General features: G+C 31.7%; 1 protein-coding gene across 3 annotated transcripts in view; it reads right to left on the bottom strand.

The window, feature by feature from the left end:
• Positions 1 to 15,583, bottom strand: part of Sema1b (Semaphorin 1b) — a 231,758-nt gene extending 216,175 nt beyond the window's left edge. For all 3 annotated transcript variants that reach the window (XM_088200860.1, XM_088200859.1, XM_088200861.1), the window contains exon 1: positions 15,240 to 15,583. The gene's annotated coding sequence lies outside the window, so the exon portion shown is untranslated. The remainder of the gene's footprint in view (positions 1 to 15,239) is intronic.
• Between the last annotated feature and the right edge of the window lie 307 nt (positions 15,584 to 15,890).

Below are 15,890 nucleotides of genomic sequence, written 5' to 3'. Positions count from 1 at the left end.
CATACCACATGGGAATCTGCGTTGTAATTAATGTAATACGCACAGATTTACAATAATTTTGGGATAGTCAATAATCTTGACCGAGTTATTGTGTGGGAGAGCTGATGCGATTTGTTCACATGGAAGCATCGCACAATAGATCAACATTGTTAAACATTAATCGGCCAATCTTTCTCGGCCCCCCGAGAGAAGAAGCAGAGGAAAATCTCAAATTAATTGAACATTAGCCTTCTTACGGCGTAATAGGCACGTATCAATTCGTTACCGACACACAATTCCACATAAATCCGAAGAGCAGTCCGAATTTAAGACAACATAACAAGATGAGAAATGGAATGAGATTTTTTCGTATTCAGAAAGTGTCCTAGAGCGAACGAGTATTTATTGTCATTTGGCAAAGTTTCGACCCGCGCCAAAGGGATAACAATATCTTGGATGAAGAAAGACATTTTGATCATATTGACGGTTGGGTCCCGTGGCGATGAAAAAGTTTTCTGGAAAGGTCAAATTATGGAGCACTGACATAATTTATTAACTCTAGAAAATATCATAAAAACGTAATCATATTTTAGTTTCTACAAGCAAATGGATATGACACAAATAACAGAAATTTCTAGTCTATAAAACGGGCGCTTCATCTGTTTTAAAACTAAGCAGTAGATCTATAACTATTGAAGCCAATATGTAAAAAAATGTCTAGACACATAAATTGGAAATCGTGTTTGCCAAATATTACTTAATAATCTTCGGTTGCGTGCTCAGAACGAATGCGCAGCCCAAACGGCAACTTATCAAGTTTGTTTATTGTCGGAACAGGTTTTAGTAGCGTATGATTAAAAAAACTATCATATACAACATAGGTACAAGAGGAGAACCCCTACTAGATTTGAATTTTGGACTCGCCCACTAAATCCGATGTAAAAGTACGAAATCCACGGTGTAAGTCCGTCACTGTGGGGTCAAGTCGATAAATCAAACTACGAACTCTCTTTGAATGTGTGTAGCTAGTAGACAGTAATTCCAGGCGACTGGGATTACTCAGGAGCCGGATGGAGTGCTGATCCAGGGATCTGTTGCATTACACGCACAAGCCATATATTCCCATTACGCAAATACGCTTCCATTAGTGCACAAGGGTTGGGGTGGCTGTGGACCTCGGCTCTCTGGGAGGTCAGTGAAAACTGTTTGGTTAGTTGTGTTACACACGGGGTGCTTACACCAGATTTGCATTTTAATGCGGCAAAGAGAAAAGTGAGGATAAATACTAGGGGTAGAGTCGAAAGTTATTATCATATTATTTTTAGTGGATGACTTGACAAGACCCTCGTAGCACTGGAAGCGATAGAGTTGGCGTGGAAAAAAGAACACTTGTGTGAGCAGCGAAGTAATGGCAAACATTCGTGTCATTATTATGTTATAAAAAATGATTTAAATTGAACATTAAGAATGACAAACTAGTAGGGTTCTTGGTGGCTTTCAATGCGACTTAAATTATTTTTAAACATGTGCCTAAAGATAGATATCTTAATATAGGGTAAGTCGTCACATGAGCAAAATACACAAGTTATTATATATACAGCTATGTATTTTAAAATAACCGTATTACAAATATTAATGAGATCGATATTAAAAAAAACACAAGTTGTTGAGTTGTTTTACTTTAAGAGTTAATGAATCCTGATAGTGGTTAAAAATGTGTTAAAGAAATTAATTCAATAGTTCAATGAAGATTATAATAATAGGTAAATTAATCTGTAACGGAGTGTAGAATATTTTTTATCGAAATTATAATTTTTTTTGTAAAAAAAAATATATTTATGTTTCATTTTCATTAGGCAAAGCGTGAATTTCAAAAATGCATACTTTGACTAGACAATGTATGCACTGTCAAATCACTTCAGTTACAGTACACAGTATAATTTATGAACAATTTAACTAGTTATTGTATGCTCTCACAATATTCAAAATTTTTACCTAACATCGACTGGAGTTCTCATATAATATAAGCAAAAAACTTCACTTTTCATAACTATATTACATGTATTAAAATAAATATAAAAATTTTAAACATCGTTTTGCTGATTATTTTTTTAAATAATTTAAAATATAAAAATACATAATATTGCAAAATTATTTTAGTGAAAATAAAATATATTTTTTAATATACGTTATGTATACTATCACCTTTTGTTTGTCAAAGTATTCTAAATTAAATAAATTATATATTTAATAGGTATTTTAAAGCATTTATGTAGAATGAATATTGTTACCAATTTAGTAGATTCATGGGGTGTTCACTGTTCTGAGCTACGCTCGCTCGCACCTAGTCTGTCCAACGCTAATTTCTTTATGGGCTCTACGATTAGTCGCTCACACGCTCTTACAACACGTTGTCTGCCAAATCAAAACGTTGAAGAGTTCACACAGTGACTAGTAAAAGTATACACAAAATGTAGTATTGTAAGCTTTAACTAAAACGCATACTTTGTTTACTTATTGTATACTGTAACATAAAAATATTTAACACTAACAGTAACATAAACATATATTATGTATAGAGGCGGTAAGCTTAATAAATCATTTGTTAGCGATATTCTTACTCATGGCAGAATATACAAAAAAATTCTGATTGATCATAGCATATTAGGTTTTCCTAAACTCGCGGATGAATATCGTGGTGGTTAATTAAAATCGAGCTAGATCGTACACATTAGTTATGCAAATTCTCTAACACTGATCTACTTCTTACAGCTCATGAAGATTGTCAAAAAATATGAAAGCACTGTTGAACACACAAGAAGGGAGTTTCACTCAATAACCTGCGGTACACTGACGGTTCGAATTGTTGCAAATGTTCAAAGGTAAAGTAGCAGAGACAGACGATATGACTTTCTATGTAAACGGGCTTCTAATATGCAATGGATACACTCGAGTCTAGACGAGGACTGGGACCACACACTTAAGATAAAAGCCAGATCGAGAAAGCCAGGACAACATTCACCATTCTTTGCGGGAACGACTTGAACTTGCTTTTAGGAAGTATACTGGTAAGGTATTATCTGTTCTCTATCCTTATATACAGAGTATAACCGATTAAGCGTCTAGTTAGATGGATAAAATGATAAAGAAAGTTCGAGAATTTATATAGACAATAAAATCACTTAATGCGTCATCCTGAAAAACGCCAACTCTTACGCTTTTAAAGGCAAGATACAGGGAAGAAGAATAAAATATTGGTTTGATTAAACCTATGACGGTGGTTTGAAAAAGAATACATATTTATTAATCACTTAAACTCCAGCGACTTTTTTTAAAACATGTTATTTAATTTTTTTTAATTATTAAGGATTATTATACTAGATTCATGTCAGTAAACCAAGTATTTTATACTTATTTTTAAAAAGATATACTGACGCGTGAAGATAAATAACAGGTGACGCACTAAAAAGTCGCTGGCATTTAAAGGGTTAAAGACAGTATTAAACGAGATAAATGTAGCCAGAATGAATACATATAAGGCACTAAAAAAATAACGATATGAAGACATTTAATATTAAATCATATTAAACTAAATTTATAGTATATTTTAATAAAAAAATATATATTTAAATCAATATTATTAATAATAAAAAAAATATGAATCTTTAAGGTATATTAATAAATCATAAAAAATATTTAAAGCAATGTTAATTATAATAAAAAAAGTTTAAATAACAACTTTCACATTAAAATTTTCTAAAAATATATGAATCTTTAAGATGTAACAATAAATTTATTAAGACTAATTATGTTAAAAATTATATTGATACAATTTAGGTACAGAAGTGTGACCATTCCGACATCAGACCGCCGGCGGTTTGTTATCAGATGTCTATATATATATATATATATATATTTATATTATCTATAGTAAACATAAACCTTAATTAAGCATTGATCGATACATATCAGTCCACGATCTAGTCTGTCGTCAACACACATCCTAAATCATAAATGTATTCGCAGAATGCTATGGATACAGTGACAAACATTCGCTCTAACGGATGTTAATATTTTACACGTGTATCTAAAAGCGGGAGAGGGAGTGGGAGTGGGAGTCAATAAGGGCGCAACAATCACGCTTATTTCGTTAAGTGAGTTATACAGACATTTTCCCACGGAATAAAATCGCAATAGCTAGTTTGAGGTCGAAATTTTTCGCATATTCGATACGTTTGCGTAACCAATTTATGCAAACGGGTCTAGGGACCATCCCCGAAGACTAAATTTATGTATTCAGACTTAAATTGCCATTCGCGCCGTTTTTATACCGAGCTTATGGCGTTTTTTTTCCTTTCAGGGCATTACCTACAATTGCCGACCGGAGACGCCGTAAAGCACACGACACACGATACGAACCTTCTCTCTCTCTCTCTCTCTCTCTCTCTCAGACAAATTCGAAGAAATAAAGTAAGCGTATTTATAGCCTGTGGAAGCTATAAAGACTTACTCAATTATAAAATATTTTTTGACAAAGTACTAAATTGGAAACATACTGCAAAATGTCATAGAAAGTAATCTGCCATTATTTTCTGTTGATAAATATATAATTACAGTATCCTATCTAAGTCGAGCTTCGCTTAAATACACTGCGCCCGACCTCCTACCTAAGCTGTCGCGAGTGACAGTCGAATAAATCAGCGCGAAAACTATTAATGGTCTCTAGTATTATTAATTAATTAAAATATACGGGTAATAGATATCGGGGAATAAAAAACGGCGGAGGGGAGGTAAATACCACTATTTATAAGTGCTTCCTAGAATCTCTCACTCTTTTCGCCAGATGCCAGAACAGCAAGAATTGTGAGCCACGAAGGGGGGTTGATCTTAGATCGTCGGCCAGAGTAGAGTACTAATTGGTTTATTGGGTAGCCATTCGTCAAGCTCTTGTCCTTGGCCGGGCGTCCCCACCGAAGTCGCTTAATGGCACTCTCCTTTAGAACGGCAATTTTTTGGGTTTGCATCCACAGAGCGATGATGCTCCTCATGAGGACGATCATATATCACAATCTATACAAAAGCGTGAAACTTCTGTATTAATATGAAAAGCACTCAATATTATTATTATATCAAGTACATGGTTTTAGGTGAATTTCAACAGAAGAGCGTAATATAAAGTGTTAATAATTGAGTGGTAAAGTTGTAAAATAAAAATTAAATAAACGAATTTGCAATTAAGGGGGGTGCTTTGGAACAATGGAGTCCTCCCCTCGATTATTTCACGCTACCCGGTTTTAGCGGCACAAAAGAGTGCACACCCTCGTATCGAATGACCGTATTTGGAAACTGGGATGCAAGAGGGCTAAAGCACGAGGCACTTAATATTAAATAAATATGTGAATTGGCATGAATGGGCCCTTTCGCCATAATAAAAATCGCCAGCGGTGCGGAAGGGTCTAAAATTTTTTTTGCGAACACGCAGAGAGCGAATTTAATAATCGAAGTGAATTAAGGTGCCACGCATGGCGCATAATTTATGGCGTCGTTATACTGGACAAAAACATGATGGAAAATATAAAATAAATATTATTTTTTAAACGATTTAAAGTTTAAAATTATTATAAATAAAAATAAACGATTAAATAAATTATTTAATTCTAAAATTTCTTAAGGAATTTGACGTCAGCGAAGTTAACTGACCGGTCAAAGTGAAAGTTATCGCTAAACACTTTCACGCGTTGTTATGTTATGAATGCAAATATGTTTTATTTAATTATTAATTAATATGTCTATTTAAATACATTTATTAATTTTAATGAAAAATCGTTGAACGTAATTTAAATTAACGATGCATGTAATCGACAAAGGCATTAACTGTGCGCCTAAACAACTAACGGCTCTTTTAATTAATCCTAAATCTAGATAATTTAATTAATTAATCATTACTAAATATCACAATTAGAATATTGAACTTTTAACTGATTTGAAAATGTTAAGTATATTGCTTAATGGATTACTCAAATATGACACTTTGGCGACCCAAATTCTAATGACATTGAGGTATCAAGGTGTGAAAATACGAATTGCAGATTTTTTGCTCTATTTGTATAGTTAGTTATTCTCGATTTTTTTCAACTTTAATATTGCTTTAATATTGAACAACTTACAGTGATTTTCGTAGTGAAAACTTTTTTCTTAATGAATTCACTGCGATCCAATTTATTTAATAACAAAAATAGGCTTCTTACGTATTATTTATGTAGCATTTATTTATGATATAGAGATAGTGGTCCCAACATCTGTTCCAGATGTTGGGACCACTATCTCAAAAAAAAAAAACACCCAATAATGCAATGACCAATGGTTCTCAACGTTGGTTTTTTATTACTTTGATATATGAAACACTTAATATATTTATGTATATACATTACAATTACTTATTTATATTCTTGATATTTGGTTATATTTGTCCATCGTATGATACATCTCGAAGCAATCTTTCGTACGAAGATATGATTATAAATTACATTTTTAAACATCTCCTTTGTTTTTCTTTCACTAGTTTATTTTACATAATATAGGAATTTACTATATAGGAATAGTACCTATTTGAAAAGCCACGCCTAGCCCACATAGTAACGATTTTTTTGTCCTTTGATGCAAATACTATATTGTTCACTCGTTCATTCATATGTTACAACTTCTCCATTGCGTATTTTTTTATTGCCTATGTTAGACCTAGTTGTACTAGTTAAATATATTTTTTAGAAAAGTAAATTATTAGCTAATATTATAATTAAATTGTGTAGAATTTGGAGGGTGATTGGCATATGAAACTCAAATCAGCACCGAAAATCAGACAGCTGTCAATAATCATGCATGTTCAAAGTGTCAAAGGGAGCGACCCTGTTCAGAATCCACGTTAAAAGCAATAAAATCATGCCGTCGCAGTCGCAGCGGAAACGCTCGGTTATCTAGCGTTTATATTAATACTTTTTATAACAATATTACGCCTTACAATAAGTGAGAATCGAACGAAGCATATCTAAACCGAATTTTAACAAGTCAAAAATCCACGACAAAAGCAATAAAATCATGCCGTCGCTGTCGTAGTAAGAATATATTCATACTACGGCTTTTAAAATCACTTCTCAGAAGTCAAAACTCTACGCCAAAAGCAATAAAATCGTACCGTCGCCGTCGTAGTGGGAATCCTCGGTAATCTAACGTTCATACTACGGCTTTTAAAATAATATTGCAAATTAAATTAGGAACATATAAACTGAATTTTGCCCAATAGAAGAGCGCAAAAATAAGTATCACTTCTCAGAAGTCAAAAATCCACGTCAAAAGCAATAAAATTATTTTTACCTGAAAAAAATATTTTGGACTTGATTTATAGAAAGTTCTAAAACTGTAATAACATAGTTTTGGAACTTTCATTAGGTCAGGTTTGGGATTGAATAGAAAATGGATGTTTCGCAACTGTCAAGTAGTGTTTCTTAGACATTTTAGAGAAGTATATAATTTCACTAGCCCCTATCAGTTAGATTATATTTTCGCTAGTAGAAATACATATTCATTGTAACATTTATACATCGCATGTAAATAAATAATGATTAGTATGTAAATGTATATATTACTACGTATAGAAATATATATATATATCTACAGGTGAAAATATATTTCGATATAAATTCACTGAGATGACATATTTTAAAAAATATTTTCGGAATAGATTTTTTTGAATAAATGCATATAAATTATATTTTCACTAGCAAAAATATATATCTACTGGTGAAAATGTATTCCGATATAATTTCACTAAAATGGCATATTTTAAATATTATTTTCCGTAAAGATTCGAAGCTGCCTTTTGTGTTTTCTTTGAGGAAAAACCCTAGAATTTCTAGTTTATAATCAGGGACGTCATTTCAGCTTTATTTATGGCGGGGGGGGGGGGCAAAAGTTGACTAGTTAGTGGTCGTTTTTTTTAATATTTAGATTTCATACAGATTGAGTATTTCATTAAATGACATGCATTTTTCTGACCCGGCAAATGCCCTTACCTTCCCCCCCCCCTCAAATGATACTTTTAACACAAGGTCGTGGAGAATATATTCTACAGAAATAATTTGATTCAATATGTATTTTTAAACGTTGAAGAAAAAACTATACCAGGAAATAAGGTATTTTATGGCTAAATTCAAGAGATAACTAACCGCCAAGGTCACGCGATTTAGCGCCGTTGGAGTACCTAAAAACCAACATTCGCCACTTAATTGATATTTTTTTTATAATTAATGTAATGCATTAAATCAAAAATATCTTTAAATTCGTTTTTTTTTAAAAAGTTCGCAACTGGATCAACGGAATGTTCAACTGAAGGACTACTCTAGACTAAAATAAAATATTTAGCCTAATTAATCTTCGTGACGTTAGACCTATAATATGACAATTGATTCGTAAAATATATTGTCTAAATATTGAGTTGAAGTAAAACAATAATTTAATTTATTTAAATAAAATATGTACGTAAATGTAAAATCAAAACTTTTTAAATTGAGAACCATGGATTACAATTCACACGTCTAGGTTTTGAGCGGCTGGCACAGACTCGTCAAAAAATTGTTTTTTCAATCCATCGATGGATTATTAATTTTACGAGTTTTAGTAATTTGACAATTCGGAGTAAAATGGTTAGGTATTACTAAATATTTTCACCGTAATATATTGATAAAAGTGTCTCTGAGTAACTAATGAAATAAAATACTGGAAATTTTGGCATCAAGTCATTTAAAATGGCTTCATAAAATAGAAAATATATTGGGCATGACATACATACATGCCTTTGGACTTTTAAAGGTTAAACAACCAGTCACAAAACTTCACAGCCAACTTATTATTCCATAAAATAGATTTTAAATAAACTGGCAAGTGAATTGGACAGATTTTTTACCCAAGAATAGTTGCCTTTTTATAATATATTTCAACTCTTGATTAACAGTCAGTTCACATAGCACCTGCATCTCATAAGATAAATGGATTTCGGATGTATTTATATACACTCTTTATTACATACATTTTATTCGGTTAAATTATATGAATCAATAAAGCGATACTGACCGTAAGTAGAGAGCTTACAGTTAACACAAACAAACGTGTTAATCAAAGTGTCAAATTTACTGTGTTTACACGCTAACAAGACACGACTGAGAAAATATTTTGATATCGGTCTTCTCTCGCCTCGTAAACTAAAATAAACTTTCAAGGATTCGAAATACAGATGCCTAAGTAGATATGTGTGCGAAAGGTTAGCTTAACTGCCTATTATCGCATTTGTTGTAGAATAAAGTATAGGATAGACCCCCGGGACGGTAGATCTTCACTATGCGCATTTTATTATGCAAATTCGAGCAAAAAACACTAACCGTTGATCACACGGCAAGATAAATGTTTCTGCCCTTTTGTAAAGGTGGCATCCTGGTGGATTGTTAACTCTTTCCCCCGGGTACCTTCGTCACGAATTGATGCACCCGTGCGCATAGGCCGTTGCACATACGTGGACTGTTCAAAAAGTTACTGAACTTTGAATTTATAATTTTTGTAGCGGTACGTTTTAAAGAATCGTGGTTTCTAGAGTACTTGAATATATGCTTATTTATTTAAATTAAATTTCATGATCAAAGTATTGGATAAAAAAGATAAGGTTGAGTTAAAATTTGCACGCCGTCGCGCGTGTCCCCGTTGTTGCCGGTGACTCTAGTTACAGCAATCGGTCTTAAATGTATTTTTTAGAAAGACGTGTACATGTGAGTGCATCGTATGTGCACATAGCATATACACCATTACCGAGAGTGGTCCGTTTCGTTGTCGACGCGGAAGACGTTAATCTCGGGCGATAAAACAGGACTCGCCGCGAACGAATGGCTCATAATTAGTTTCCTTTTGTGAGCAGTGGGGGGATAGAGAACAAAACGGTTGAAATACGAGCGGCGAGATGAGCCGCCCCGATAAGGGTTGATAACATCTCGGTTGGGATGCTGCGCGCGAGAGTCGAGAGCACTTTGCGGTGAGCCCGCGTTAAACTGGACACTTAATCAGGGAAAACGGCCTCGATGAATTTAGGCGCGAGGAAAGAAACGGCTTCATTATTGGAAAGTTCAAGGTTCGGAGAAAGAAGTGAGGTTGTAAAAGTTTTAATATAAGGATATTTTAAAACATAATTTACTACTGTTTTTACTGATTACGTATGATGAAGCGTTCACAGTTCTCTTACGTAAATATTGAATAATATTGGAAAAGATAATTATATACATAAAAAAATATTTTTTTATAGATAACAAATATAATGAGGCATGTATTATATAGGTTAAAAAATATTTTAAGAGCACTATGATATTGAAATATAATTTAGTGAAAGAAATCCTACTCCTGGATAAACATCAGCAAGTATATAGAAACATAATCATAACATGAATGAGAATGACAACATTTTATGGCAAAAAATACATATATTAGTTAAATATATATATCATTAACACGTTGACTGTCATTGTGTACACCGGTGAGCGGCAGAAAATTATGGCATTGCGCCATGGTGTGCATCAGTGCCTGACAATTTGTTTTGGAAAAAGTTTTATTTTTACCATGGGTCACTTCTATGGTGGAAGTTAACAGTAAGTGCCAGACAATGCGTCTTTCAACCAAATGAATACCATACCAACCAGGGAGAAGAGCATTTTAGTATAAAATAATTTATATTTTTGTGGTTTATAATATGTGTTATTGTTATTATATCCCAAGCAGCTTTGGTAAAAACATGAATTATTATTTATTTTAATTAAATTAATTATATTATATTAGTAACAAACGTTTCATTCGAGTGTATCGGGATACAGATTGCGCTCAAAGTTTTATTAATTTGCATGGAATTAATTGAAACGTCTTAAGTGCGGGATTATTGAGCTTGGGGAAGTCATATCAGCGCTATCGAGATCAAAGTTTAAATTATCCAATTAAAATAGTGTCAAAGTCTACCCCGCTGAGGATGACGGAGTTTCACCTCGCCGGAAACTTTCCGATTACATAAAGCACGTGAGCTTTGGCGGAAACTTCCGAGCATAATATAATACAAACAAGTTCTTCTCCTTCTTCCAAATTAGTCTCTCAAAATTCAAAGTTCAACTGGAATCGATTTGGACCGATTTCGATATAGGGGATAAACTTACACGATTATTATTATTATTTTTTTTTTCTTTATGCATTTCGTACCGAATGATAAACGATCCTAAAATGAAAATATTTGATCGAAGATCGTGCTTAGAGTGAAGCTCACGATTCGCGCGAAAGTCACGAATAAAAATCTTGATCAAAATCAGTGGCGTGGATGCCCGAGGTTATGCAGTACTTTGTAGTCATATTAACACTGTAAACAATATTTTATTATTATCCGCAAAGATAAGATATCTAGATTTATATCAGTAGTGTTTTAAATGTGGCCTCGTTTTTTTAAGATATAATCGTTTTTTTTGCTGTGAAGATTAGAACGACATAAAGCAGTTAACGTGCAAATAAATATTTGAAGATTACTTTTTTATATTAATTTAAGTAATTTTAAAAAATGGTATAAATATCTCACGACTCGGCTTGTGATTTATTATAATTTTATTATATTTTTTAACACGGTCTCCATTTTTCTAGATACGCCACTGTATGAAATCTGTAGGTATTCTGTAAGGAAATCAGATTTTTGAGGTATACGAAATGGTATGGATGTTTGGTGGCATAGAGAGGTACCCGTTTTACGATGGCCGAGCAGGTAAAGGGCCTCGTACAAACAAACAATGGGGTGCGCTCGGCGGGGATCGTAAATCAAGGACAAAAGTGTGGGACGCGCGCTCTCTCTCTCTTTCTCTATATATACATATATATTTATATTGTTGTATGCATACTACACGACGACGTTTGAGAATCTCTAGCGTATAAAACTCGTTTTATAACATATTTATTCGTACAGAAATAATAGGGAAATGGGGCAAGTTTTATAAGCGAGTGCTTGTGGCTAACGTGTGCAGTGTGGCCCAGGCGAAAAATAAAATTTAATTGATCAATAATATTTTATTATGAAATATGAACTTGAGGGATAAAATGTATTTATAAAATTAGATATCCATTTTTTTTTTTTGAAAAATAGTTTCACAATAATTATAAGTTTATTTTTTAGAAAGCGAGATTATAAATGAAATGCTAAAATATACATTATTATTTAATTTAATATTAACATTATTGGCAAAAAATTGTATTGTGTTGATCTATACGTAAAATTACAAACATTTGTTTTAAAAAAAGTTTTTGAAGAATATTGCTGTAGTTTTAATCAGATTTTTATAAAAAATTATAAACATCATGGCTAATTTCATTTACCAATTTAATCCGCAATTTAGTTTTAAAATTAAGACTTTAAAATATATTAAAAAAATGTTACTCCGTTCAAAAAATCTTAAGAGAAAAAAGTAGAGATAAAACATCTTTATAATGATTTAAAAGGATGAAAAATCAAAATATGTGCATAAATACTTTTTTATATACAATATTTTAAAATATTAGTTGTAGATTTTTTTTTTTTTTAAATACTAAAAAAATATTTTTTTACTTGCAAATTTTCGTTTTGCCATAAAATAATTTTTTAAACATATATTCGATATTTGATAACGTGAAAATATATGTGAATAACATTTAAGATATTAAAAAATTACAAAAAATAAAACGGGGGGGGGGGGGACAAATAGCATTTTTGCCTCCGGGTGCAAACTACTCTAGCTAGGGTACTGGCTAAAGGTATTATATATACCTAAATGTTTATAAGAGTAAAATAAAATACACAAGACTATTTTCTAGTTATTTGTGAAAACGAATAGATAGCGCACATTTTGTTATATTCTTATGAACATTCAGGTGTATATATAATACATATTTAACCCTTTAAACGGTATCGCCGTACATGTACGGTGGTCGATCTTTCACTGTTTTGAGGTATCCCAGATAGATATATATTTTAATACATATTTTTTAAAAATTGATTTAATGTAAATGATATATAAAGAAAATAATAAAAATAAATTAATAATCTAGTTTAATATAAAAAAATATACAATAGCCGAATAATATTTAAAAAATATGTAAAATAAATTAACGAAATTTAATTATAGAAAAAAGTAAAATAAATTTTAAAACATAATAATACAAAATACTAGTTAAATAAATCCAAGTAATAAAACGTTGAGAATCATTGAATTTTTTCTATAATTTAATGTAAATGCAATATAAAATAATAATAAACATATAACAGCAGAAATAATTATGGAAAATACGTAAAATTAACTGACTTCCAGGCGTATACTAACAAATAAACAAATCTGTATAAACTAAAAGGGTAATAAATATAAAATATATCTTATGAAATAACACTTTACTTTGAAAAAATATATATTAAAACATAGTATATTAGATACTTTCAACAAATCAAGTTGCTTGTATTAGTTCAAGAAGAATAGAACATAAGAGTATGAAGTGCAATATTTTTTTCATATTTAGCGAAAAGCTTTGTTTAATCTTTAATAATTTCTATCGATAAATTAGCTTATATAAGAATGTAAAATAAATTACAATACAAATATTCAAAACAATCAGAACCAAACTATATTTTTTTTATGCGTTCTATATCAAATTAAAAACTATAAGCATAGCGAAATATTCCATTAAGATTCGTTTCATAAGCTGCATGGTTCGTCAATAGCAAAAATATTAAACCATGTTTTAAAAATATATTGTTTTACCTAATAATTTCATGATCTGTATAAAAAATATAAATGTTTTTTCGAAAGCAAAATTAAATGCATATGATTTTTACCGGACAATTTTTTTTTTATTGAATCCACTGCGGTCCAATTTATTTAATCACAAAAAATAAGCTTCTTACATATTATTTGTGTATTATATAGTTAAGATAAACCCCGTATCCGTTCCAGGTTTTTGGTTCGGTTACTTAGCGTTCATAAAAGAGTTTAAAACAATATCACGACTTACAATAATAAGTGATAATCGAATGTAGCATATCTAAACCGAATTATGACCAATAAGAGCAAAAAAAACTATTAATAATTTAAAAGCAATAAAATCGTGTCGCCGTTGGAGCACCTAAAAACCAACACCCGCCAATATTTTGAGTAATAAAAAAAATTCAAAAATATCTTTGAATTTGTGGGGCTTTTCGATTAAAATAAAACATTCAGTTTAATTAATTCTCGCGGGCACAAAATAATAAATATATGGCAATTGATTCGTTAACATCATCTTCACGAATCGGAAATTAATGCTCTCAAAATATATTGTCTAAATATTGAGTTAATTTAAAAACAGTAATTTAATTTATTTAAATAAAGTATGTACATAAATGAAAACACAAAACTTTTTAACTTGAGAACCATGGATAACAAATCACATGTCTATATTTTGAGCGGTTGGCTCGGACTGGTCAAAAAATTGTTTTCAAAATCCATCGATGGATTAACAGATTTTACGACGAATTTTAGTAATTTGACAATTGCAGGCAAAATGGTTAGGAATTACTAAATTATTTATTGTAATATATTAATAGAATGAGTAACTAATGAAATAAAATAATGGAAATTTTAGCATCAAATCATTTAAAATGGTTTTAGATAGAAAGTATATTGGGCATGACATACATGCCTATGGACTTTAGTCAAGGTTAAAATAGGATCGTATTATGGCGCATCTAGCTATTCCCATTTAATTTACATTTTTAGCAGGGTGATTTTGAAGATGTTGTACAATAGTTATTGGAACTATATATATAAACTAGCAAAAATGGCAACAAAAGCGATGTAAAACTTATGATATCGCATTGTAATTAATGTGCAAGATATTAATAAAATTATATTCTATTTTATAAACATATTTTGAGATGGAGGTAAAGTATAAGCTGAATACGATTTATACATTCATATTTATAGCACGTTAATCTATAAGATGATACTATCGTTCCTTCGAGTTTTTGTTTACATTGTTTACAATCAAATATTTAGATAACCTCATTCACTAATCACGGTTAAAGTTTTGTACGAACAGATTAAGAATCGTTGATAGAAAACTCGTTTTAAATTATGTTGTATACAAACAAAATGGCGGTAAAAACTTATAACCAATAGTGCAACAATAATGAGAGTATATTTTACCTTATAAACAATCGGAGATCGCCGATTATCGCTCGTTTATTCGTCAATAAAATCCGATAGAGATTTCACTGTGGCAACTGGCAACACACTACACTAGAAACTGATGCACAAACACAAATCATTCACTATAAACTGTTGCAGACGCCGTTCGAAAGTAAGGCTGCACTCAACTGTGATTTACACCTTTTTCAGAATGAAAAGCGTCGATTCGAGCGACGCGAACGACGTCAGATCACTCTATGGTCGCGTATTCGATACTTTGAAAAGTTTTGTAAAGTTCGTTTATCGCGAGAGAGCGACGGTCGATGCCCCAACACGAACGCAACGACGGCTGAGCGTCGACTGAGCAACGCTACGCTTCCCCCTCCCTAGCGACCGAGCGACCGAGCGACGAGCGACTCGGCTATCATCGGCTCTCCGTTCAACTTCTACTTCTTCGACGAACACCTGTTCGACGGCTATTACTCGTATTTTCAATCCCATGTTTTTTTTCATGTTTACGAAATTATGCAACGACGCATATACATATTATTTATATTATTGTGACCGCGCCGAATCGCGAGTCCAAAATTGCAAAGGCGCGCTAATTTAATTTAATTCACCTGTCGGCTTCCATTAGGCACTGGTGAATTCGACCGCTTCATGTACGAT

This window comes from Plectrocnemia conspersa, unplaced genomic scaffold (genome assembly GCF_051122295.1).
Source record: "Plectrocnemia conspersa isolate PC_06_02 unplaced genomic scaffold, ASM5112229v1 ptg000012l, whole genome shotgun sequence".
Taxonomy (NCBI): Eukaryota; Metazoa; Arthropoda; class Insecta; order Trichoptera; family Polycentropodidae; genus Plectrocnemia; species Plectrocnemia conspersa.
This window is presented reverse-complemented; position numbering and strand designations above follow the sequence as displayed.